Raw genomic sequence first — 26,023 nt, forward strand, 5'->3', positions numbered from 1 at the left:
ATGTGTATTTATATATTCTTGTGACTCATCAATTATTACCCCTTAGCATATTCACCCATAAAAAGTGTATTTCTGTGCCTTAAAGATATGTACAAGAATGCTTAAATCATAATTCACAATAGTCCCAGGCTCCAAATAACTTAAACATTCCAAAGGAAAAATCGTTATTTACTCACGTATAAGAACATTTGACAGAAATGAAAATAAACAAATGCTCATGTAAGAACTTGGATTAATTTCAAATGACAAAGTTGAATGAAATAATTCAGCATTAAAAATACGTTACTTATATCCATTCACGTTCATTCAAAAGCATAAAAATATTATCAATGTTAGTTACAGTGTTGATATTCTTAGAGACAACAGTAGATACTGAGACAACAGGAACACTTGCTGGACCAAAAAGCCACATTTCTGAACTACAGGATCTCCACTCTCTTTATCTCCTTGTCTTTCTGCTTCTACAGTATTGGACTTCAAGTGAACAGTCCATAAAGACAATGGTAATCACAAGTTCTTTAGATTATTTGCTTTGGCAATTACCTCGACTATAGGATATATACAGATCTGGAGGTACTGTGATTCCTCACAGCCATAATGACTGGAAGATTTGTGGGTGCATTTTTACAAGAGGCACATTCCATCTAGTTGGCTGCAGGTTGCTTCACTCCCTATTAATCACACCCAAAATTTCTGTACCAATTCTAATTCATGCTTGGCTATCATAGTTGTATAAGTCATAACAACCTATAGAACTATAAACATCAGAGCATACAGCTTTTCATAGTACCTGGTGAAGAGCTTCCCCTTCACAGTGCTGGGTGTTATTAGACATCCTCTGTGAAAAATGGAACAAATTCATGCTATTCTCAGAAGCACAGGAGATTGTCATAAAAGATGACCCCTCCTCATGGTGACCTCTGGTCTCAAAAAATATGGAGGCATCCAGGCCACAAATTAACACACACTGTCCTAAATTTTTCACTGGAGGTTTTGGGTAGCAATTCAAATTATGCAGAAACTGGAAAAAGAACTACTCTCTGCCATTAAAATCTCCCTACTAAGGCACACAAATTTGGGGACCGCGTAAATACTGTCTGTATGTTTATGTGAGCAGAGCCCCATTTAGTATCACCCCATCCAAAACAGTGACTAAAACCTCCATAATTAAGGAGATAAAACAACACTTTATTAGTGCACACAACAGAGTAATGTGAGGCAGGCAGTTATCAGTGGGTGACTTGCAGGCTGGAAGCATCGAACACATTGTCACGCTAAACTAACAATTTCAGCAAAGGTATGCCTTCCCTGCCAGCTTCCCTCTGAATCCAGAATGAGTTTTCTTGTCTAAAACATGGTCAGATCCATGGCATAATCAGTCAGAAAAAAAGTTTCCCTAAGAGATCAGGCTACTCTAGATTTCCTCCAGAGAATGGGATAGCAGAAGTGTGTCTGCCTTGCCTCAGTGTGTCAGGGTGACTGAAGCACACTGTGCATGGTGGGAGGGATGTGAGCTTTGCCAAGGAAAACTGGCACTGATTTAAATTTTTAACATCCAAAGCAGCTCATGAAAGGATCACACATGCCTGGAACTCAAGGGAAATTTCATCCTCTCAATATTTGGAAGTATGAAGTTCAGCGTCAGGCAGATGGGTCTCTTACAAAGGCTCTCTAGTTTTTATACATTGAACAAAGAGCACATTTATTCAGGTCTAAGTGGAAACCTTGTACTGCTAAACAACTTCAGATTGTGGGCTAAAGGCTATCTCACATTTGTTGCTTTCATGAGGCTTTTTGATGGAATGACATTTTGGGAGGTAACAGATGCTGAAGAGTTTTCTAAAGAATTTCTCACATTTGTTGCATTCAGTCTTTCTCCAGTGTGAATTATCTGGTGTTGAATGAGATCAGACCTTTGCCTAAAGGATTTCCCACACTGGCCACACTTATAAGGCCTTTCCTCAGTATGAGTTCTCTGGTGCTTAAGAAAAGCAGACTTGTACACACAGGCTTTCCCACACTGGCAGCACTCATAAGGTCTTTCTCTAGTGTGAACTCTCTGATGTTCAACAAGCGTATATTTTCCCTTAAAGGATTTCCCACACTGGCCACACTCATAAGGCCTTTCCTCAGTATGAGTTCTCTGGTGCTGAAGACAACTGGATTTGAACATAAAGGCTTTTCTACTCTAGTAACACTCCAGGGTGAACTCTTCAGTGACTCATAAGGTGGGAGCTTTGCACAAAGGATTTCCCACATTCCCCACACTGATAAGGTCTTTCTCCAATGTGAGTTCTGTGATGTTCAACAAATGAGGACTTGCCATGCAGGGATTTCCCACATTTGCTACACTCAAAGCTTTTCCCAGTGCAGACTCTTGGGTGACAGCCAAGAACGTGTCTGTGGCTGACAGCTTCACTGTATTCAATTGACTTGTAGTGACTTTTACCACCAGGAAAGGCCTCTCCACACTTGGAGAGTTTGTTTGGATTATTACCTGTGAAAATGCCTGGGGGCTGGAAAAGGGCCAATGTGGCTGGGAAGTTCTTCCAAACCTCCTTACAGGCAAAGGGCTTCCCTGACACACAGAATCTGTACCTCTTCACAAATGAGGCCCTGTCCATGTCCCTTGAACAAAGGTTTCTCAGCACTGTAATTCTTCTGGTGCTGGTGAAGGTTTGCATTTGCCTTAACCAAGTATAGTTTGTGCCCAGAGAGATCATCCAGATGCAAAATGTCTTTCAAAATTGAGACACACATCTCACAGGGATGAGTCTTCTGAGTAGAGAGACCAGACTTTGGAGTCCTGAACTGTGACACTTCTTCTGCAGAAACACTCTATGCAGAAGGTGCCTCCTGATCCTCTGCTCCATGCCCATGACCTTAAAGTGCGGGGGATGCCCCACCACACTTACACAATAAATTAATCCATATGATTGCTCTGAGTATGTGAAACCTGGTGGCAGATTGAGGATGAGGTTGCTTGGTAGTATTAGGTCTAGAAAAATAAAAGAATTCGGGAGCTTTGCCAGATAAAAGACACAAGGATGAGATGCAACACAGAATGAAGAGGCAGGGTTTCCAACTCACTCCTCTGCAAACAGTTCTTAGATACTGCCACCTCATAGTCCTATTTCTACACATAAGCAAGCCCCCAAACCCTCAAATTCAACACACGGCCTTCAGCAGCACTTTGTCTCAAGGTTGCTTGTGTCCAAGCCCAGGAAAATACTATTGAATCTGAATAGCAAGTGTTCAGGACTATTCAACAACATGCATACAGCTCAGAAATACTATGTATGGGTTACTGTTGGAGAACACTGCAGAGGGTGTCATGGAGAGATATGAGTGATGCAGGGGAACCAGAAAGCTGAGGGCAGACGGAGGCAGAAGTTACAGGTAAAATGACAAGTCAGCAAAGTGTAAAGTATGGAAATAAAAAAAGGTATAAATGAGGCATGTCCACTGGTACTTGCAACGAAACACTGGGGACACAAGATAGATCCCTGGAATTATGTGAAAACAACCCAGATGTCATGGCCTCCCCCATGTGCCACTCACCAGGTCCAGGCCTTCTGTAAAACCATCTTGCCATGTCTCCCTATGAAGCATCCTAGGTTCTCCCTGCACCCCACTTGTGCAACTTATAAGATGTGCATATAAAAAGTCCCAAGAGAAAGACAAGACAGGCTTTCAGTCAGCAGTGGCCCTGAGCAACTCAGGATACAACAGACCACAGAAAAGAAAAATATCATTACAAAAAAAGCCTGGAAGGAGGTGTTGCAGTGAAGCCGCTCAAAGAAAGAACCAAATGCCCATTTAAAAGTTTAAAAAAACAATTTAATAGGGTCTATGTCAGCTGGCCAGTGGCTGTCCTTCAAGAAAAAAACTTGGAGAAGTGCGGGGGCACACCTGGGGTCCTCCAGAAGACCCAGAAGGAGAAGGAGCCGACAGATTACCCCTGGTGTTGGGACTTAGGGATCTCAGGGAAAAGTGAGCCTGCTGCCCGCCAACCCAGCCCCGTGAAAGAGACACTCAGACACGGCAGGGGTTCTGTCAGGGCAGTTCCACTTTATTGCTGTTACACTGCAATTTATATAAGCAAGCAAGTAGGGGCTTTCCATGAACCAATCAATTAAAGGATCACGCAGGCATGCATTTTGTACTAACATGTTGAGCATAGCGATCACGCAGGGTTCACGAGTGCGGAAATACTGGAGGACCAATAATAACCTTTTGGAGCTATCTTGGGTTACGCCTCCCCTACTTCCCGCGGGCGCCATCTTCATCCTCCACCCATAGGCACCATGTGGCTCACAGATAATGTTTGCTCCTAAAAATGGGCCCAACACCGAAGCAGCCTAGAGTCTAAGTTTCGGGGGGTTATAAAGGCAAAAACTACATCCCTATTGGCACACAGGGTGCTTTACAAAGCCTGAAGCAACCTGGTTACAGAAGCAGAAATTAGCAAAATTAATTAGCCAAAAACAGCACACACAAAAAAATTTTTATCCCCACATCCTGGTGCAAGTTCTTGTTTTTATCTAACTAGAACATCTGTGGTTATTATAAGTGCAAGTTGTCTCAAGGGGAGGCAGATTGTGCGGAGATGTAGCTTCCTGTTATCTAACTAGAACATCTGTGACTGTAACAGTAAATTTCCATGAGAGTAAACCTAAGATGGAGTAAGTTAAGCCAAGTCCCCTGTCACAGAGGGTCTGGCAAGAACAACCCATGGTCCAGAAAGGTATTGATCATGACAATTCTTGCAGTTTCTGACATGGGCAGTGTTTTGGTCAGTTTTGTGTTGCTATAACAGAATAACCTGAGACCAGGTAATTTATAAAGAAGAGAGGTTTATCTGGCTTATGATTCTGGGACAGCTGCATCTGGCATGGGCCTCAGGCTGCTTCTACTCATGGTGGAAAGTGGCAGGGAGCCAGTGGGTACAAGCAGAATACATGGCGACAGGAAGCAAGAGAGAGAGAGGAGGTGCCAGGGTCTTTTAAACAACAAGCTCTCACAGGAACTAATAGAGTGATAACTCACTCATTAATCCTCCCTCACCAAGGGAGAGCATGAATCCATTCATGCAGGATCCACCCCCATTACTGAATCTGTTTCCAACACTGCCACATTGGGGATCAAATTTCCACATGAGTTTTGGAGGGGACAACATATCAAAACTCCATCAGGCAGCTATGATAAAATATCAGTGAGAAAAAGTGGGCTGGACTAATGGCACAAGATGTCATGGATCTAGACACAGGCACACTGTCAGGGCCAGGGAGGGGGCAAGGAATGTGACAGGCATTAGGCTGAAAGCAGGACCCCTGCCTCCCAGACCTTTCCCTGCATGCTTTGGGGAGGCAGGTGTGGAGGGTACTAACATTAATAAAGCAAATGTATTTCACAGGACCTAGCTTAAAAGGCCCTGTGGTTTCAGCTATAGCCTAACTTTTAAAAATTACACATTGAAATGTTAAGCTTGTGAAAGACAAAAAACTTTCCCTAGGCTAAAGTCTCTGTTGTAGATAGAGAACTGTAACACAGCAAAATTGCTGGCTCCAAGGGTAGATGTCCTTGGTGCAGCTAAACCTAATGATTGTTGCCATGACAATTATCTTACTATTCTTTTTGTAACCACCTATGTTCCTTTTCTGTAACTTTCTGGCCTGGAGAATAAATACTGAGAGAAAACCGGAGTTCAGTGTTATTTCTCTGAGGAATGCCTCTCTCTTGAGGGTTTGTGGAAATTAATCCTTTTGGTGCTTCTCACTGCTCAGAAGAAATGGGCTTTGAGTAATCCTTTGTGTGTCCATCACCCGACACACACGGGGGAGAGGTGACAGCAGGTGCTAGGACTGCTGATGGCACACACAGGGGAGAGGTGACAACAGGTGCTAGGACTGCTGATGGAGAGTGTTGCTAAGGGCAGTGCACAGCGCTGGCACCGACAGTACATATACCAAGTAATTAGGGAAGCCAGCAGAGCTCACGTATGAGCTATGGAAAGAGCAGATTCACCTTTGGGGGAAAGAAAGGTTACACAGTGACCAGGACACTGGGATGGCTGGGAGGGCCTTACCCACTGAGGCTATAAGTGCAAAGTTCTCCAGCATCACATTGAGGTACAGAGCCTCTGAGCTGCATCAAGGAGCTCCCACTCCTCCTGCAAGAAGTAAATGGCCACATCCTCAAAGGTCACAGTACCCTGCCATGGTGGAGAAAGTTCGTTTTCATGATTATCTTCTCTCCTAGGATTCCATGTTCATCCCCCATTCCACATCCATTCTCTGTTCACCTATGTTCTTTTACCTACTTTGGAGAAGATACCTATTCTGGTACACTGATGCCACTCTGTCCACATTGTTCATTTGACCACTATGTCTTCAGGAGAGAAGCAAGACACGATCTAAACAGTGGGAAAGACTTATAAGGCTATTTGCCTTCTTCTCAGGGAATTCCCCAGGGGTCCCTTAGATCGTGAATCTCAAAGACAAATGAAGGCTTACAGTTCCCTTTTATGTTATCAATGCCAGGGTGCCAGGGGCCATCATTTCACACCCTCTATCCATGTGCACATCCCTCTTTTGACTACATCTCTCAGATGCTAATTCCCACAGCCATTTCAACCTTCCAGCTCTACACCACAGACATCTCTGTGCCCTTCCTGCATATTAATCAGCACATGGCATCCAGAGAGTGCTTATCATACTTAAAGAGGATTCAGTGGTTCCCACTGCCAGAGGCAGCCCCCATACTTCTCTGAAGGCAACTCTGCCTGACTCTGGATTCCTTGTTTCCACCAAAGGCACCAAGAACCATCTGCAGATCTTAGATACCCATGGCCCTATTCCACTTGTGCTGCATTCATGTCTCCTCACCAGTCACAGCCTTCCTCTCTCCACCTATTCCTCATTCCAATCACAGTCCCAGTGACTCCTACCATAGGCCCACTGCCTCTCCAGATGAACACTTCTGCTCCTAATTTGCCTGCCTCACTTAACCTCCTCAGGCTCACCTGTGGGCCACAAAAAATCCTGATGAGTCTGTAGGGCAGTGAGTAAGCACTAGCCCTGACCTCAGTGCCATCTTGCTTCGATTATTTCTAAGCCTCTCGATCCTTCTCTTGTTCCTCATCCCTTGAAAGCACTGGCCACCTGCCATATCATCCTCTCCCCACACTGTTCCCATGGCCACTTTTCTCCATCATCTGTGTTTGATGGCCACCACCCACACACCCACATGCCTAAGCATCAGACTCAGCCCTGACCCCCACCCTCCTATTCCTGGGATGCTAATAGCATTATCATCATCTTAATTGTGAAATAATAATAGCATTATCATCATCCTAATTGAGGAATAATAGCATTCCTCAATAGCATTATTCCTCATCCTGTGACCCAAGCTATCCTCCAGGGCAAACACTGGCTACCACCTTTTGGAAGTCTGCATCCTGAATCCTTCCCCAGAATTCCAAACTTGTATGTGCAGATGCTTATTAGATGTCTCCACTAATTATTCTCCAGAACACCTCAGACTCTTAAGATGACCAAAAACAGAGCTTCTGATAATCCCACTGAAAATTGCTCCTACTAATGACTTCTCAATTAATAGAGCTTGCAACCTCCCAGCTGCGAAAACCCCAAAACTTTAGAATCATCCTTGACTCCAACCTATTTCTCTCAAAATCAGAAAAGCCAGGAAGCCCTACTGAAAATACTGATCCAGGATCCGTCCACTTCTCCCACGTCCTGAGCTACCACACTGATCCAGCCATGGTCAACATTCACCATGATTATCTCAGTAGTCTCATCCTTGGTCTTCCTATCACTTCACACATCCACACCCATAGACTTTTTTCCTTCCTGGACTCACAGGAATCCTGTTTAGACCAGGGTTAGATGAACTTCTTCCTGTGCTCCAAATCCGTTGCTCCTAACATCTCAAGAATAAATTCTCAACTTCTCACAGACCCATACTAGGTCTGACACCTGCACCCTACCTTTCTGTTCCCATCAGAAAAGAAGAAAACCAGCTGTCTCTTGAACTAGCTCAGCCTCACCTCCAAGAATGTGCACATCTGGTAAATATGCTTGGAATAACCTTCCACACCTCATTCCACTGGTTGCCAACAAGAGTAAAAACTCCATATAACCCCCAGGCTGGATGTACAATCCTGTGCTTGGTTTTGTTCAGGATTCTCAGACCCAAAGACTGGAAGAGTGGCAGGAGAGAGTTCCAAAACCCAATGCCACGACAAAGTGTGAGGTCAGGTTCAGTGAAAGCCTGGAACATCATTCACTTGTGTAGGTTCCACAAATGCTTCTGCAGTCATAAGAATCTGGACGAGGAGGGAGGTTATGAGAGGCAGAAGACCTGGTGGGACTCCTTGGGCTCAGGCCACTCTGTACCCCTATCCACCCTGGGGCCAGAAGTCCCGAGATGACTGAGTTATCTCTGAACCTCAGGGCTCAGTGCTGTTACCTACTGTGCTAACTTGCACGAAGACGCAACCTCCTTGTGTCTGTGTTATCATCCCCCTTCCAGGTTGCTCTAACTCTGAGCAGCTTTCGGAGAACTGAAAAGTCTAACTCACACCGTGTGCCTCTTCTGTTCACAACCCTCCATGTCTCCCAGAGCCCCAATAATGAAGGTAAAAATCCTCACCTTGCCGTTCCTGGCGTGAATGCTCTCGGTTCAATCGACCCAACAAGATTTTACATATACACCTCCCTTTGCCAGTGAACGTCCACACCTCGTCACACTGGCTTTAGAACTCAGACCCCACCCACGAGCTCGCCAATGTTCTGGAACAGGGACTGAACCCCAGTGACGTGAGCAGACGCCCCTCACTGGAGCTTGGGACCCGGGCTGGGCGCAGGGCGGGCGGGCCAGGGCACAGAGAGCGCAGCATTCACCTGAGCCGGGTGCCTCAACACGGCCGCTGCCGTCACACTCGGAGCGACGCGGAACCAGGAGAGGAAGACGACGCGGGGGAGGGGTGGGGTGTCTCCGTCACCGCAGACCCCAAGAGCAGCCGATATGCAGTGGGAACGACCTCTCCCCTCGCGCCTTCCCGCTGCCGTCACCTCCTGCTGGGCTGGACAAGGCGTTCCGAAGCTCTGACGGCGCGGACGGACCCTAGAGTGGCTGAAGTGACCACCACCTGAGCGCTGACGCAAGTCCCGCCCCAACACGGGGGACTAACAAGGAAGGACCCTTTTCGAAGCGCTCATTGGCTCAGCGTCTTTGGCGCTAGGCTGAGGGTACGCCCGATAATTAGTTCCCATGGCTGCAAAGGACGCCGCGAAGGGAGCGCCAGCGCAGAATCACCTGGAGAGAGGCCCGCGGGGCCCCACAAACGGCGCTGCCGACTCCCAAGGCTGGGGGAGAGGATTCGCTGCTTCTTAAAGGGGCCGCTGTCTGGGGAATCGTCTGCAGCTGATCAAAAATGTGTTGAGACGTTATTGCAGACCCCGTCAAGCTCAAGTGCTCCCAGAAGTAAAAGATTTTATTTCGGCTTCTTAAGGCTACAGATCAAAATGGATACATCATTCCATTGATTAACTCAAACACAACATTGTCTTATCGATACTCACCCGCGAATAGCCGAAGTGTTGGAGTCAGGCTGTCAAGCGTTGGAAGGAGCCTAAATGTCCATCGTCAGATGAGTGGATAAGGAAACTGTGCTACATCTACACAATGGAATGCTACTCTGCCATAAAAAAAAAAAAAGAAAGAAAAGGAAAGAAAAAGAAATACTACCATTTGCTGCAACAAGGATGGACTTAGAGAAAATTATGTTAAGTGAAATAAGCCAAGCACAGAAAGAGAAATACCACATGTCTCACTTATTTGTGGGAGCTAAAAATAATTAATAAATATACAAATAAATAAATGGTGGGGGTGGGAAGAAGACACAACAATCACAACAGTTCCTTGAACTTGTTAAGACAAGTGAACAGATATGATGTTGATGGGGGAGGGGGAGGGGGAGGGAGGAAAGAGGAATTGGTAAAGGGACACGAAAACCAAACTACAATGCATATTGATAAATTAAAATTAATTTTTTAAAAAAGTTAAAAAAAAAATAAAGTCAAGCTCAGGTGCTTCAATGAGTTCAGTCAGAGACAGGAGAGAAAAGAATCCAGGTGGGTTCCTATATGGTGTCCTGTGGAATGGAGACCACCTGAGCACTGCAAGACCTGATCGCTCCCTGCCCTGTGTGTGGGTCCCGAAATTGTCCTGGCAAGTGTGTGGAAAGGTAGCCAGTGAAGTTCCCCTAAGCCCTGGAAGGGGCCCAGACTCCCGGATCTACCCCCACACAGGGACCCCTCCATTGGAAGTAACCAACCAGGTCTTCGTGAGCAAGGGGGAAACCTCCTGGGGTGCAGATTAGGTCATATGTGAGGCCCATGCTGAGAAAGGGCATTCTGCAACATATTCTGACATGCCTCCACTTGTTGGCAGGCGGTGCAAGTGGGTTTGTCTGGTCCCCAGGCAGATTCCTAGGAAGTTCCAGAGTTGGCCTGTGTGGGCAAAAGTTGTGACTGGCTCAGGGGTTACAGGTGGGAACTCGGCCTGTGCAGGGAGCAGCAGAGTTTGACCTCTAAAATGAAAGAGCAGAACTTCGATCGCCTATTTGTGTATTTGGCATCCATTAATCATAGGAGCTAGTATTTACTATCTTCTCTTATTTTCTTTATTATTGATGCTTTGGCATTTGAGGCCTTCCTGACTGGGAAAAGACTGCCCCACCCAAGGCTAGTCTATTTTTAGAGATAGCAACTGGCTACCCCAGGAGCAGGACTTTCATATAGTAAGTAACCAATCCAGAGACTACACCTCAACTACCTCTTTATCAAACTCTGACTAAGCTAATATTCCCCATGTCCTAAATCACCCTAAGTCCAGTTACTGGACAACTAAAGACCACCACTCTACCCATGAGCCTGCAGAAATTATTTCAACTATCCCATCCTCAGCTTAATAAGCAAACATACCTTGCCTTGATCATTTCTTCTGCAGAAAACCCCCATAAAGGCTCTGGAAAATGATCCTCCTCTCCACTCTTGCTTCCAAACAGACTGACCACAGTCTTTCCCCATGTGGCCCTGCCAAGCATGGGATGCATTCTATTTTTAGGGATCTGTGAGAAAATAAAATAAAACAAAACTTTTTTTTTTTTTATGACAACTATTTCTGTATCTGGGTGTATTTCCATACCCAACTAAAACAAATCCTGGTTATAAGTTAATATACACATACACATGAACACGTCGATGACAGGGAAACTCTTACTTTGATTTTCCAAAGACTAGGCTGAGGATGGCAGATTGAAGTGATGTGAACCAAGTCCATTTACACTTCTCGGGCATTTAACTAGACCACATTTCTGTGTTGAGCACATAGGTCGACCCAAATGCCTATGTTTTGTCAAAAGAATATTTGAAAAGAAAGTAAGTATGCAATTGGAATGACTTCTCCCTTTCCTCTTTCATTTCTCTTTGGCCAGCTGCATTATGCCAGGGCAACCTTAAAGCTGCCTGGGTTTCTCAGTAACTGTGTGGTTCAGAGATCACCTGCTGATGCACAATGTACCTTCTTGTGAGTTAGAAACAACCAGACCCCGAGGGAGGTCACAACAAGAAGTTTTACACAGACTTTCAGAGGCAGTGGTCCTCTCACATTCTGCAGGCTGCTATGACCCCACCTGCTCATTGGTGGCTCTATACTTGGGCCAGTTCTTTGTGAGAGGCCTGTCTTCATTATCCACAGTTCCTGCCTGTTTTTCAATAGCTTGAACAAAACTGGTTTGAAAACCCAGTGACATGTTGGTGCCAAAAGAAATGGGACACCTGAGTTTTGAGGAGAACCGTGAAACCTCTCCACTCTGTCTGGGACTTCATGACAGGGAAGATACCATGAATAAAGCTGATTCCAAACTGAGCCAAATGCTGATTTGAGACCTGAAAGCCAAGGGCATAAACACAATCATTGTGCTGTTACTGCTATAGAAGATGGTGTTGGATTTCCACACATAACTATTGCTCTCAAACCTTATCTATAAAAGCCGATGTTGTTCAGGTACACACCACTTATACATGGATTCTAGACACCAGGGAGGTAAGGCTCCTCTTCCAGAAGGTGTTTCCTAATTAATGTTTTGGTTCTCAAATGCTGTGTTTTATAGCCACCTAGGAATGACAATCGCAAGCCAAATGAAAAATTCCTCTTGGGGAAATGCTTGCGCATATGTAGTTTGGAAAGCTCCCCAGGAAATTCTAATGCCCATATCTAAACCAACTGGTGAATAACATCCACAACCTAAGATATATTCTCATTTGAAGAGACAGCCTTTATCCCAGTGTGGGAGGAGAAGGATAAAGAATGAGGCCTGCTCTTCTAGTCACTGTGCAGCATCCTGTGTTCCTGCAAGAGAGACGGCTTGAAGACAATACAGATGCCCGTGCAAGGGAGAGAATGCAGAGATGACACTGATATCCTTGGTGGCATCACTAGGCTGCTGCATTCAACAAGCTTAGAGCCAGCCACTCCTTATGGCTTCTCCTTAGATGAGGCAGTAAATTTCCTTCAGGGAGAAGTCAGTTTGATCTGGTCTTCTATTATATGCTGCCAAATATATTTTAATACATACGGGTAGTAAAAGGCAAATGGAATCTGTCTATAAGTCCAAAAATTGAGTCACCAGGACCCACAGAAATATCAACTGGCAGATTCTGATCTACAGCTCAGGATTCAATCAATCATCACTCAGTAAATAGTCACAAATGTGTGCTACCTACCTGGCACTGATTTCAGGGATCAGGCAGTGTATCGGATGTTTCTTCAGCTCTGTCAAGTTGAGCTCTTGCCACTTCGGGCCCTTTCACATCCTGATTTCTTCTCCTGTAACATTCTCCCCTCCTCCAACTCCCACCTAGCTAATTCTCATGCTGCTTTCATGTCTCAGGTCTATAGTTACTTCCTGAGACACCTTCTCTGAAGCATCCATGATAGGTTATGACCCCTTATTATATATTCTAAAGTTGCCCATATTATGGTTTTTTTTTTCTTGGAGTTGCCTGCTGTGTTTTATTTTATTTTATCAATATACAGTGTAGTTGATTTTCGTGTTCCTTTACTGATTCCTCCCTCCCACCTCCCTCTCCCCACTCCCACCCATCAACATCATATCGGTTCACTTGTCTTAACAAGTTCAAGGAATTGTGATTGTTGTGTCTTCTTCTCCACCTCCCCGTTTGTTTGTGTATTTATTTATTTATTTATTTTTAGCTCCCACAAATAAGTGAGAACATGTGGTATTTCTCTTTCTGTGACTGACTTATTTCACTTAATATAATTTTTTTTAAGTCCATCCATGTTGCTGTCAAGGGATGGATTTTTCATTTTTTACAGCTCTTACAATTGTTATCAAATGACTGTATATTTAGTGGAGTTACACATATCTTCCAAACTGAAACCAGAATGATGGGTTTGCATAGCACACATAGGAGTTCAAGGAATACTTGCCAAATGAAAGTAGCCTGAAGACTGCAGAGATGACTGGTTGATAGAGAGAATGTGAAGAGAGGAAGTAAATGGGAAAAGTGAGAGATTTGTTCATGAGGAGCTCATATAGAACTGAGTGATTATTTTCAGTTGGCAGTCAGACATACTCAGCTGAAAACACAGAAACAGTTGGAAGTGAGAACCAGATATGAGAATTCTCAGGGTACAGAACAGTTTATCCTATTCAACTGCTGAGTGGCAGTAATGATAAAAAATATTAAACAGTCCCTCCTTACTTTTATAAATGTCTGGGAACCTCTGCTCTGATCTGCAAAGATGTTATATGAGCATAGTGGCCAGGAAAGCCCTGACAGTGAGAGCCTATTTTGTCATCTGTGTAAAAGGAGCTCTCCCACATTTATTTGAGTTCCAAAGACCAGTTTCTTTGCAAACTGGCTGCCAAGAATGAGGTGAGAGAGCATCTGGGCATTCATTCATTTGTTTTATATAAAAAATAAGTTTTTAGATCTTGTTATGCTCCCAGTTTTGTTTTTCCAACATTACTGAATATTAATCCATTTAAATCCACACTATAACACTATGAGGTGAATACTATTATTATTCCTACATGAAGAAACCGAGTTCTAGAGAGGTTAAGTAATGGTCCCCATGTCCCACCACTACTAAATGTCCAACACCAAGGAGCTTCACAATGACTCATGAATCCAGGTACTCAATTACTTTGTCAGCTGCCATGTGTCATTAATACTACCAGTAAGACCAGAACTAATATTTATGGTGTGTTACCAGGTCCAGGAAATGTGTCAAGTATTTTAAATATACATGTTTTTGAAGTTTGATAAAAATGTTTGGACTAATATGGGAAAGTACCATATTTAAAATATTGGGTCTCTTCACTACAAGCATGTTAGATGTCTTCATTGTAAAGTATATACAGCATATCTTTTATGTCCTGCAGTAAATGATTCTGTTTTTTCTTTTCCTCAAACTGTCTTTATTTTTTAAAAATTTATTCAATAAAAATTTATTGAACACCTCTTAAGTGCTAAGAACTGTGCTTAAATAGAAACCTTTCTTGTTATTTCTGCTGAAGGTTTTATTTAAACCTCAAAAAGATTTTAACTGGAAGTGGAAGGGAAAAGTAACTTACACTATAGTATATACACTATTAAAGAAGGCATATATATACTATAAAGTGAGAAACTCATCACTCTTAAAATAGTTTGACCAGTTTTTTTCATCAAATAGAAATAAACCTTAAAGTTCTTTAAATGATAAATTTAAATGACATTCGAAATACAAAAATTTTAAATACAATTTGAAATACATAAATTACACTGCCACATCTCAGTCCATAGGTAAAACACCTTTTTCTCATGGATTTCAGTGGTAAAACAATTACTTTTCAGAGGAGAAATTTTTTTCTCATGGTCATATGACTTTTATTCAGACAGACTACGGTAATAAAACAGAAATATGCACACTGGAACTTATAAACAGAAATATGCACATTGGAATTATGCACTTATCCACTTATAAAAGTATACAAATTTTACATACACATGTAAATAAAAGGACCTTGCATGTCTCCAGAAAGGTCCTTTTCATCTTTCCAATGGCCCACACATGAGATATATAAAGACATATAAACTTTGATTAAATAATGAAATGTAGAATATATATATTCTAAACACATTTCATCTTAAAAATCTTTCTGCCTCTTTAAAAATCTCAATATTTTTTCAAGACTCTGCAGCATATCCTCATTTTAAACTTTAAAGACTTAAGTATTAACTCACTGGGGATTGTCGTACCAGCTGTTGAGCTTTAACACAAAGTTACACAAAAAAGCCCCAGTAATGTGATAGTGTTATTGTGATTACACTCATTTGGTTTTTTCAAATTCTCATTTATTAACAATACAAACTTAAGTATTTACAGGTGAAATGATATGATCTCTTGGGTTTGCTTTTCTTTTTTTTTTCTTAATAGCAGATATTTATTTATTTATTTTTAATTTTTTATTGAATCAAAATTGATTATACATATTTTTGGGGTTCGACATTGAGATATGTTGATTGAATCAATATTACTAGCATATATTGTTAGAAATCATAATTATTCTTTATGCCCATTGTTCAATCTCTCCCCATCCCCCTTTCCTTCCCCTATCCCCCTCTAATTACCCTAGATTTATTCTTTCCCTCTAAAAGAATAATGGTTACTCTGTTGATTTGCTCCCCAAATGATCTGTCCAATGCTGAGAGGTGTGATCAGGTCTCCCAGTATTATCATAGAGCAGATGCCTCTTCCGTCACTCTGAAATGGGCTTGGTGGAGAGAGACATCCTTCTCCTTTCTATATCTCTGCTGGTGACTCTCCTTGTGTCAACGCACTCCAGTGGCTGGTAGACCATCTGAATCGTGGTTGTGGCGTCTAACTGCCTTTGCAGCAGCCATGGCTATCGTGGTGTCTGTGGTGGACCACCCACATGGAGGAGACGTTTTTGGCATGCTCCTTGGTGCTGGCAGTGTGCCTGGTTGTGGAGAGAGTCCGATCCCTGGCTGCTTATCCCAGGCCCCTGGGTGGGTCCAAGGCACTGGTGAGGTGTGCCTGGTTGTGGGAGCGGGGTCCGGTCCCCTTCTCCATGCTTTGAGTCCCCGGGCAGGCCCCAAGGAGCTGGCATGGTGTGCCTGGTTGTGGGAGGGGGGTCTGGTCCCCTTCTCCATGCCTTGGGTCCCGGGCATGCCCCAAGGCACTGGCGAGGCCTCAAACTGTCTTTGAAGCATGTACCGTGACAGGCCCCCCCCCTTTAGATGAAGAACCAAAGCTCAGGGTGATAAACTTAATTGCAGAAGGTCATGGAAGTGATCTAAAATAGGAACCCACTTGGATGGTTTCTAACATGTATACTGTGTAACCACCCAACTCTGCTCCAAAAGTTGTGGGAGACAAGGTATGTTGATGATGATGATGACTATTATAATGATGATTATGAAGATGATTATGACAATCATGGTATTAATTTTAAAAAATCAAAATAAAGTAGGTTTTCCAAAATTCACTTGGTATAAATCTCATGAACTCGGTGTCAACATCTTGTTCTTAAATAATGTGGGCTGGTCTTTTACTCAATTGGTTAGAGCACGGTGTTGTTAACACCGAGTTTAAGGGTTCAGCTCCCTGTACTAGCAAGCCACCAATAAATAAATAGATAGATAGATAGATAGATAGATAGATAGATAGATAGATAGATAGATAGATAATGTATAAGGTTAGAACTGCTGATTTTTGGTAATGCATAACCTGCTGGTTTTGAATAAGCCATTTAAATATTGTTAAGAATAGCTGAAGCATGAAGTTTCTGCTTCAGGTTGCACATAGACACTTTTTGCTCCCACGTTGTAATCAGTAACCAGTGATTACGATTCTTGTATTCCATGAGAAAAGGGTGACTGTATTTGAAACTGTCCCCTTCCCTTTTGAGACTCTCCTTAAAATGCCTTTGCTTGTAGTGGACTTTGGAGCACTTTCTAACTCTGTTGGTTAGTGTTTCCTGGGTCGATCCTCACATTTGGCTCCAAGTAAACTTCCCTAAAAATATTTTGTCTCGACAGCCTTATTTTTGGTTGACAGTATCAACATCCATACTGATGGCAACAGGGATAATAATGAATATCCTGCACATAGAGATCAACAGACTCTGTGCTGTGCACTTTCTACCCATTAATCAGCTTACCCTAACAATAGCTCTGTGAAGTAGATAGCATATTACCCCATTTTTCCAAGAAGAAAACTGAGGAGGAAATCAGGTACTTACCCACCCCAGGACCACAAGACTCATAAGCGTAAGAGTTAGGATTCAACACCAGGTGGTCTGGCTCTGGAGCCCAGGCTCCTTGGTGGTACACTTAGAAGAAAATGGCTGTGTGGAGGTGGCTGCCTTGGAGAAAGGGGTCTATGAGGTCATGGTCGTGGGGCAAGAACAAAAGATTTCTCTGTCAGAAAAGAGGGGGCTGTGGAAGACAGTCAATGGTTGGCTGCCCCGAATTAGACAAACAACAGAACATCTAACAATTAGAAAACCTATATTGTGATTTCATCCAGTAAAGACATTTTAAAGACATCAAATATCATCTACTCATACCAACATTTTACAAACGGAAGGACTTTTTTTAAAAAACACAAAATGCAATGTCCTAAAAAACCCAAAATGTACCACAATACTAATTCCTATGAGTTTGCTGTGCTACCATACACAAGAAATTAAACCATTAAATATTTAGGAACATTCAACATCAGAAGCTTTAAAATCTAACTGTATGAAGTAGCCCCTCAAAAAGCTACAACCTGCATTTTTAAAAAAGTATTTTTTCTCCCTTTTGCCTTTTCAAGATGGCGGCGGCTGCGGCGGCTGGCGCGGAGTAGCTGAGGTGGAAAAGGTGGCCACTGGGCCTCAGGCAGCCGGGAAACTTGTGGACCTTCCTCTGGCCATCTCTTAAGGGAGGACTGCTGCTGCTGGCCGGTCGTGGGGGCTCAACGCCACTTTGCCCCCGGCAGGAGAGGCTGCCTCATTTACAGGCAACAGCTTTGAAGTGTGGAGCAGGAAAAGAACTGATTCTTAGCTGCAAAAGCAAGTCTCGAAACAGGGAACACGGCGCCAGGGCTGCTGTGGATGCAGACAGGACCCCAGAGGCCGGGGCCACGCTGAAGGCGGCCAGCTGCCCTATTCAGGATTCGAGGTTTCAGGCCGGCATTAAAGAAGATTCCTGGGAGCGCCCGAGCCGCGCCGCGACTGAACAGCCCGAGGGGGCAGCAGCCGAGAACTGGGAAAGGCAGCAAACCAGAGACAGAGCGAGCGCCCGACCTGGCACAGCACTGTGAGTGACTCCTGGCACAGCTCTGTTTGGGGGGTGGATGCCCACGCGGCTCCCGCCTGCACCACCAGGCCACTCACCGCCCAGGTGCTGCCTCCATTTTCCCAGGTGCGGGCAGCTCCGCCCTGCTCGGCCATCACTGAGCCCTCCCACTTGCTTGGCCTGGTGCGGGGCTTTCCGGAGCCTGCAGACCGGCCTCCGCTCCCACTCCCTCCACGGTTCTCTGGCGGGGCTGGTGGCGGGGGGCGTCCCTGGCCAGTGTCGGGAGGGCAAGGAAGTACGGGTGGGCCGACTGTCACTCCACCACACCCTGGACTCCGGCCCCAGGTAAACTCTCTGTTACTGGGAGGCAGATACCATCTCTGTGGCCACCAGTTTGGAAAAAAGCCTAACGAATTTCTGGTTGGGAATAGTGTGGTCGGAGAGTTCCCAGGTCCGCTTGAACCTGCCAGAGACCAGGCTGCAGGTGGGCGCTAGACTCGGTTTATACTGGGGGGATACAAAGGTGAACAAGACCCGAGAAAAATCTACATAGTGCTACAAAGGCACCCAGAGAGACCGGTCGTCTGTGCCTAGCAGAAACCTGGTAGACTTCCTGGGCAAGGCGGTGCCGAGCAGGGTCTTGAAGGCCCAGCTGATAGACGAGAGGTTCAGAAGACACGCCCCAGCCCAGCACAGTGCGCACAGAGTGGGGGGACGTGCGGCCAGGGAGGCGGAGACTCGACAGAAACCACACACCCAGTGGGGTTGCCACTGCACGATCTAACAGCCTGGGCCACAGCACACGGAACAGGGAGAAGTCCTGCACAGGAAGTGAAAGCTCAACAGAGATCACACACCCTGTGGTACGTGATCCACCAGCCCAGCAGAGTCCAAGCTGACCAGAAAGGTGGCTCCCCGGAGAAGCCCAAGACCCGAGGCAACCACACACACAAGGCACTAGAGGCCAACTGAGCAGTCACGGAGGGAGCCATACGAAATTGGCAACCACAGCAACATCCTAGTTAGTCATTAGTCTCAAACCGGTGGACTGTGAAACCCCCTGCCACAATGAATAAACACCAAAAAAAAGATACCAGAAATACAAAAAATCAAGAAAGTACACCACCAAAAGTTAATAAATCTCAAACTCTAGATCCTATAGAACAAGAAGCCCTTGAAATGACTGACAAGGAATTTTGAGTGATAATTCTAAGGAAACTGAATGAGATACAAGAAAACTCAGATAGACATCATGATGAAATGAGGAAAAGTATACAGGATCTGAAAGAGGAAATGTACAAGGAAATCGATGTCCTGAAAAAAGATGTAGCAGAACTTGCTGAACTGAAGAAGTTATTCAACGAAATAAAAAACACAACGGAGAGTTTAACCAGCAGGCTTGTCGAAGTTGAAGAGAGAACCTCTGAACTTGAAGATGGGCTGTTTGAAATAACACAAGCAGACAAAAAGAAAGAAAAAAGAATCAAGGACATTGAAGAAAATCTGAGAGAGATATCAGACAACCATAAGCGATCAAATATCCGAGTCATGGGTATTCCAGAAGGGGAGGAAAATGGAGATTCCATTGAAAACATATTCAACAAAATAGTGGCAGAAAACTTCCCAGGTATAGGAAAAATCACAGATCTTCAGATCCAGGAAGCTCAACGATCTCCAAATGTATTCAACCCAAAAAGACCTTCTCCAAGACATGTCATAGTCAAATTGGCAAAACTCAGAGACAAAGAGAGAATCTTAAAAGCTGCAAGAGAGAAGCGTCAAATCACCTACAAGGGAGCCCCAATCAGGTTAACATCAGACTTTTCATCACAAACCCTAAAAGCTAGAAAGGAATGGGATGATATTTTCAAAATACTAAAAGACAAAGATTGCCAGCCAAGAATACTCTACCCTGCAAGGCTATCCTTCCGAAATGAGGGGCAAATAGTATATTTCTCAGACAAACAAAAACTGCGGGAATTCACTACCACACGACCACCCTTACAAGAAATCCTCAAGGGAGTACTGGGTTTGGTTCCTGAAAAATAACTACCACTGCCATAAAAACCCAAGAAAAATCTAAACCCGCTAGTATAATAAAAATGGCATTCATGAAGAGAAAACAAGCTAACAAAAACACTATCTACAACCTAAGGAACCAACAAACACAGAAAACAAACAGTAAATCAGAAAGCAAGGAACAAAAGACACCTAAGACAACCAAACAACCAATAAAATGCTAGGAATAAATCAACACCTTTCAATAACAACTCTTAATGTAAAAAGCTTAAACTCCCCAATTAAAAGACACAGACTGGCTGACTGGATCAAAAAGCAGGACCCAACTATATGCTGCCTACAAGAGACCCACCTCACCCATAAAGATTCACACAGACTAAGAGTGAAAGGATGGAAAAAGATTTACCATGCAAACAGAAAAGAAAAACGAGCTGGAGTAGCTATTCTTATATCTGACAAAATAGACTTTAAACTAAAAACCATAAAAAGAGACAATGAGGGACACTACTTAATGATAAAAGGACTGATCCATCAAGAAGACATAACAATCATAAATATGTATGCACCCAATGTTGGAGCAGCCAGATTTATAAAACAAACTCTATTAGACCTAAAGAAGGAAATAGACACTAATACCATAATAGCAGGGGACCTGAACACCCCACTGTCAATATTAGACAGATCATCTAGGCAAAGAATCAGTAGAGAAACACAAGATCTAAACAAGACTCTAGACCGATTGGAATTGGCAGATATCTACAGAACATTCCACCCAACAACCTCAGAATATTCATTTTTCTCATCAGCACATGGATCATTCTCCAGGATAGATCACATATTAGGTCACAAATCAAGTCTCAATAAATTCAAAAAAATTGCACTTATCCCATGTATCTTCTCAGACCACAATGGATTAAAACTAGAAATTAATAACAAACGAAACTCTGGAAACTATACAAACACATGGAAATTAAACAGCATTCTACTCAATGACATATTGGTCCAAGAAGAAATCAAGCAGGAAATCAAAAAATTTATTGAAACTAATGAAAACAATGATACATCATACCAAAACCTGTGGGATACTGCAAAAGCAGTATTGAGGGGAAAATTTATTGCATTAAACGTTCACTTCAGAAGAATAGAAAGATGGCAAGTGAACAACCTAACACTTCACCTTAAAGAAAACAAGAACAATCCAAACCTAAAGTTAGCAGACGGAAAGAAATCATTAAGATCAGAGCAGAACTGAATGAAATTGAAAACCAAAAAACGATTCAAAAGATCAACGAATCAAAAAGTTGGTTTTTTGAAAAGATCAATAAAATTGACAAACCATTAGCATGGCTAACAAAAAAAAGAAGAGAGAAGACTCAAATAACAAAAATTAGAAATGAAAAAGGCGATATTACAACTGATTCATCTGAAATACAAGGAATCATTCGAGACTACTATAAACAACTATACGCCAACAAATTTGAAAATCTGGAGGAAATGGATAAATTTCTGGACACACACAAGCTCCCAAAACTGAACCATGAAGATGTAGAAAATTTGAACAGACCAATAACAATAAAGGAGATTGAAGGTGTTATCAGAAGGCTCCCAACAAAGAAAAGCCCAGGACCAGATGGATTCACAGCAGAATTTTACCAAACATTCAAAGAGGAATTGACACCGATTCTTTACAAACTATTCCAAAAGATTGAAATGGACGCAAATCTCCCAAACTCATTCTATGAAGCAAACATCATCCTGATACCAAGACCAGGTAAAGATATAACCAAAAAAGAAAACTACAGGCCAATATCCTTGATGAATATAGATGCAAAAATCCTCACTAAAATACTAGCAAACAGAATACAGCAACACATACGTAAAATTATTCATCACGATCAAGTGGGATTCATCCCAGGGATGCAAGGTTGGTTCAACATACGCAAATCAATAAATGTGATACACCATATTAATAAACTCAAACACAAGGAACATATGATCATCTCTATAGATGCTGAAAAAGCATTTGATAAAGTTCAGCACTCATTCATGACAAAGACCCTCTATAAGTTAGGTATAGAGGGAAAGTATCTCAACATAATTAAAGCCATATATGCCAAACCCACAGCCAATATCATCCTGAATGGGGAAAAGCTGAAAGCTTTTCCTTTAAGAACAGGAACTAGACAAGGATGCCCACTCTCACCACTCCTATTCAACATAGTGTTGGAAGTACTAGCCAGAGCAATCAGAGAAGAGAAGGAAATAAAGGGCATCCAGATTGGAAAAGATGAAGTCAAACTGTCCCTGTTTGCAGATGACATGATCCTATATATCGAACAGCCTAAAACCTCTACAAAAAAACTCTTGGAATTGATAAATGATTTCAGCACAGTAGCAGGATACAAAATCAACTCACAAAAATCAGTGGCATTTCTGTTCTCCAATAGTGAACATGCAGAAAGAGAAATCAAGAAAGCCTGCCCATTTACAATAGCCACCAAAAAAATAAAATACTTAGGAATTGAGTTAACCAAGGAGGTGAAAAATCTCTATAATGAGAACTACAAACCACTGCTGAGAGAAATTAGAGAGGATACAAGAAGATGGAAAGATATCCCATGCTCTTGGATTAGAAGAATCAACATAGTGAAAATGTCCATACTACCCAAAGTGATATACAAATTCAATGCAATCCCCATCAAAATTCCGAAAACATTTTTCTCAGAAATGGAAAAAACTATCCAGACATTTATATGGAACAATAAAAGACCACGCATAGCCAAAGCAATGCTGAGCAAAAAAAATAAAGCTGGAGGCATAACACTACCTGACTTTAAGCTATACTACAAAGCTATAATAACCAAAACAGTATGGTACTGGCATAAAAACAGACACACTGACCAATGGAATAGAATAGAGAATCCAGAAATCAACCCACACACTTACTGTCAGCTGATCTTTGACAAAGGCACCAAGCCTATTCACTGGCGAAGGGACTGCCTATTCAGCAAATGGTGCTGGGATAACTGGATATCCATATGCAGGAGAATGAAACTAGATCCATACCTCTCGCTGTATACTAAAATCAACTCAAAATGGATTAAGGATTTAAATATACACCCTGAAACAATAAAACTTCTTAAAGAAAACATAGGAGAAACACTTCAGGAAATAGGACTGGGCAGAGACTTCATGAATACGACCCCAAAAGCACGGGCAACCAAAGGAAAAATAAACAAATGGGATTATATCAAACTAAAAAGCTTCTGCACAGCAAAAGAAACAATTAAAAGAGTTAAAAGACAACCAACAGAGTGGGAGAAAATATTTGCAAAATATATATCTGACAAAGGATTAATATCCAGAATATATAAGGAACTCAAACAACTGTACAAGAAGAAAACAAGCAACCCAATTAAAAAATGGGCAAAAGAGCTAAATAGGCATTTCTCTAAGGAAGATATCCAAATGGCCAACAGACATATGAAAAAATGCTCAACATCACTCAGCATCCGGGAAATGTAAATCAAAACCACATTGAGATACCATCTAACTCCAGTTAGGATGGCTAAAATCCAAAAGACTGTGAACGATAAATGCTGGCGAGGCTGCGGAGAAAAAGGAACTCTCATACATTGTTGGTGGGACTGCAAAATGGTGCAGCCTCTATGGAAAATGGTATGGAGGTTCCTCAAACAACTGCAGATAGATCTACCATACGACCCAGCTATCCCACTGTTGGGAATATACCCAGAGGAATGGAAATCATCAAGTCTAAGGTATACCTGTTCCCCAATGTTCATCGCAGCACTCTTTACAATAGCCAAGAGTTGGAACCAGCCCAAATGCCCATCATCGGATGAGTGGATACGGAAAATGTGGTACATCTACACAATGGAATACTACTCAGCTATAAAAACGAATGAAATACTGCCATTTGCAACAACATGGATGGACCTTGAGAGAATTATATTAAGTGAAACAAGTCAGGCACAGAAAGAGAAATACCACATGTTCTCACTTATTGGTGGGAGCTAAAAATTAATATATAAATTCACACACACACACACACACACACACACACACACACACACACACACACACACACACACACACACACACACACACACACACACACACACACAAACCGGGGTGGGGGGAGAAGATATAACAACCACAATTACTTGAAGTTGATACGACAAGCAAACAGAAAGGACATTGTTGGGGGGGAGGGGGGGAGGGAGAAGGGAGGGAGGTTTTGGTGATGGGGAGCAATAATCAGCCACAATGTATATCGAGAAAATAAAATTAAAAAAAAAAATTAAAAAAAAAATGAAATTTAAAAAAATAAAAAATAAATAAAAATAAATAAAAATAAAAAAATATTTTCTCTACAAAGAATCTTATCAGCTATACAAAAATCTGTACAATTTTTATACTGAAGCTAATATTGAGCTGCACTTGAATTCACATTCTTAGCAAAACAATTGCCTGAGCGCGCACACACACACTCCACACCCATCATTACAGGATAGCCATTTATTCTTCATCTTCATCCTCTTCCTCCTCCTCCTCATCATCTTCCTCTTCCTCCTCTTCATCTTCTGGTTCATTCTTCTTCTTTGAGCCTGTTGGCCTGCCAGGACCCTTCTTTCCTGCTTCACTTTTGCCCTTGGCACGGTATGCAGCAATATCCTTTTCATATTTCTCCTTTAGTTTAGCTGCTTTCTGTTCATATGGTTGCTTATCTTTTGCTGACTGTTCAGACCACATTTCACCCAATTTTTTTGCAGTATCCCCAATGGATAGGCCTGGGTGTTCACTTTTTATCTTTGGGCGATGTTCAGAGCAAAACAGGAAGAAGGCAGCTTTTAGGAGCATTGGGATCTTTTTTCTTTCCTTTCTTATCACCTTTGGGAGGAACATAATTTTTCATCTCCCTGTCATAGCGAGCTTTGTCACTTTTTGCCATATCTTCAAACTTCGACTTTTCCTTTGCAGACATGGTCTTCCATCTCTCCGAACATTTCTTGGAGAATTCGGCAAAATTGACGGAAGAGTCTGGGTGTTTCTTCTTGTGCTCTTCCCGGCAGGTCTGTACGAAGAAGGCATACGAGGACATTTTGCCCCTCGGCTTGTTGGGGTCTCCTTTACCCATGGTGACAGATGGTGTCTACCTGGTGCGAGGTTCTCCTCAGAGTCCCACAGATTGGCCGAACCCAACAGAGACGCTTCCTCCCAAGGCTCCGGCGTGAACTGGTTTCTGTAGGCCTTCTTTTATGTATGTTCTTAGTACCCTTATTGAAGATCTGCATATAAGTGTGCATATTTATTTCTGAGCTCTCTATTTTGTTCCATTTGTTCATATGTCTGTTTTTATGCCAGGTTCATCATTGATTTTATTATGTAGTTTTGAAATCAGGAAGTATTACACCTCCAGATTTGTTCTGCTTGCTCAATAGTGCTTCTACTATTTGCAGTCTTTTGTGGTTCCATTTGTATTATATAATTTTATCCTCTTTATATATAGAATCACATTGGAATTTTGACAGGGATTGCATTGAATCTGTTAATCAGTTTGCATAGTTTGGACATTTTAACAATAT

General features: G+C 42.7%; 2 pseudogenes; both read right to left on the reverse strand.

The window, feature by feature from the left end:
- Nucleotides 1-1,733: 1,733 nt before the first annotated feature.
- LOC134372438 (zinc finger protein interacting with ribonucleoprotein K-like) lies at nucleotides 1,734-6,202 on the reverse strand (annotated as a pseudogene).
- Nucleotides 6,203-24,956: 18,754 nt separating this feature from the next.
- Nucleotides 24,957-25,662, reverse strand: LOC134373600 (high mobility group protein B2-like; annotated as a pseudogene).
- Between the last annotated feature and the right edge of the window lie 361 nt (nucleotides 25,663-26,023).

Source organism: Cynocephalus volans, chromosome 3 (genome assembly GCF_027409185.1).
Source record: "Cynocephalus volans isolate mCynVol1 chromosome 3, mCynVol1.pri, whole genome shotgun sequence".
Taxonomy (NCBI): domain Eukaryota; kingdom Metazoa; phylum Chordata; class Mammalia; order Dermoptera; family Cynocephalidae; genus Cynocephalus; species Cynocephalus volans.